Genomic DNA, 1,781 nt, shown 5'->3' with positions numbered 1-1,781 from the left:
CGAGGGGTACCAAGTTCTCTTTTGTTTTCTTTTGGAAGGCGGGAAGGGGGGGGGGGGGTACAAAGCAGCAATGAGAGGATTATTTTTGTTCCCTTTGAAGTTTGAGCCTCACGATGTCTAACTAGGCTTGACAGGCAGTCTTAACATGTACTTTCATGGATTTTGAGGGGGGGGGGCACAGGGTGGCAGGAGGACGGCATGTTTTTAGAAGGGGTCCATTTCAGGACAGGGTCCAGGCGATGCTTTTAAGCCACAGAGGTCTGTGTTAGTGTCTGGGTCCTCTTTCATCCCGTGAATATTATCTTTTTTTAACAGTGAAGGAGTTAACAATAAAACAAAAAAAAAACAAACAAAATGATGTGCAACACAAGTTGTGAAAAGTTTGGTTTATTCATGTTTGCTTAATAAAGGAGACACTGTGAAAGCGAGTTGCGGCTGCTGTTTGTCTTCCTTGTCGTCCCTGTCAGGGTTACAGTATATGTTTTATTTTTGTCACAGAAATTCTTTTTTAAACGTATATATTTAAAACAGGCATACATGTTCACACAATGCCTCCGCATCTAAAAATACAAACAAAAGCCATCCGTAGACTTTAGTACCGGTCTTCCATGAGTAGTTAACAAGATGGTTTTCATTCCAGTACAAACTAATATAGGAATTACTATTAAAGCTAACATTAGCTTACTTACAGTAATCGTAATGCTGTACCCACCTACTATATAACAAAATCTGGAGCTGATTCAACATCGGAGGCCACAATTTCAACACCTCTAGTCTAGTTATTTTAACCAATAAAAGACGAGTATGAGCATACCAGTGGCACCAGATAGCGTTTTGTGGGTGTGTGCATTTCGTATATCCGTTTAAAAATATGAATTAAATACATGAGATTACAGTCTGTCCCATTTGCTCGTCACCTCTGTGGGTAAATATTTGGTAATTGTCTTGTTTGATGGGAGCTTAATGACAGTATATTTTATTCTACTCGCAGCAACTTACAATAAAAAACACTAAATTATATATTTTTTCATCCTTACCGTGTATGGATTCCACTGTGTTAGCTGAGTCCCAGGTATTTATGGGTTTCAGATGTCAGAGGTTACAGACAGTGGGCTCCAGACTGTTCACAACACTATGTAGCAGAAATTTTAAATATTGCCTGTGGCAGGGCTCAGTTTGTGGGAGAGGTTCAGGGTAATTGGAGGACCATGCCCACTGGTTAAGGAGGCACACGCACCTGGAGTGCATCACCTGTTAGTCCAGGTGCAGCTCTCTTCCTGGTAGAGGGCTGCTCCAACCGGCTGTTGGGCTGTTTTGTTTATTTTGTCATTGTTATTTTATTTTGTTGTGTTCAATTTATTTTATTTTTTTTACCTGGATCCCATGAGGGTGAAAGGCGAAGACGTTTTATTTGTTTATTTAATTATTTATTTATAAAATAAAGACTGTAATATTCTGGAATTCCCATATCTCCTTGTGTCCAATGCTCTTCTGTCCACCAAAGGGGTGTGGCAGCATGTGCCTACGGCATGAAGACTTTTAGTTAGGGATGTAAGTCTTCTTGTTCCAAATCCTAGTGGAAGGGAGGAGATTCCAGGAGTCAAAGGATCTTTGGCAACAGAACGGACCTGCAAAACACTGAAATTCTAATTCACTTTACCTTTTCCTGTAATGTCTGGCTAATGTCATACCATTAATTTATATATTAATTTATATTATTAAATGTTGAGAAGATGAATGTATTTACTTATCTGAATAATCTTCCTCTGCAGTTTGTTAGA

This window comes from Anguilla rostrata, chromosome 13 (genome assembly GCF_018555375.3).
Source record: "Anguilla rostrata isolate EN2019 chromosome 13, ASM1855537v3, whole genome shotgun sequence".
Lineage (NCBI taxonomy): Eukaryota > Metazoa > Chordata > Actinopteri > Anguilliformes > Anguillidae > Anguilla > Anguilla rostrata.
The sequence above is the reverse complement of the archived record's forward strand: the minus strand, read 5'-3'. Positions refer to the sequence as shown.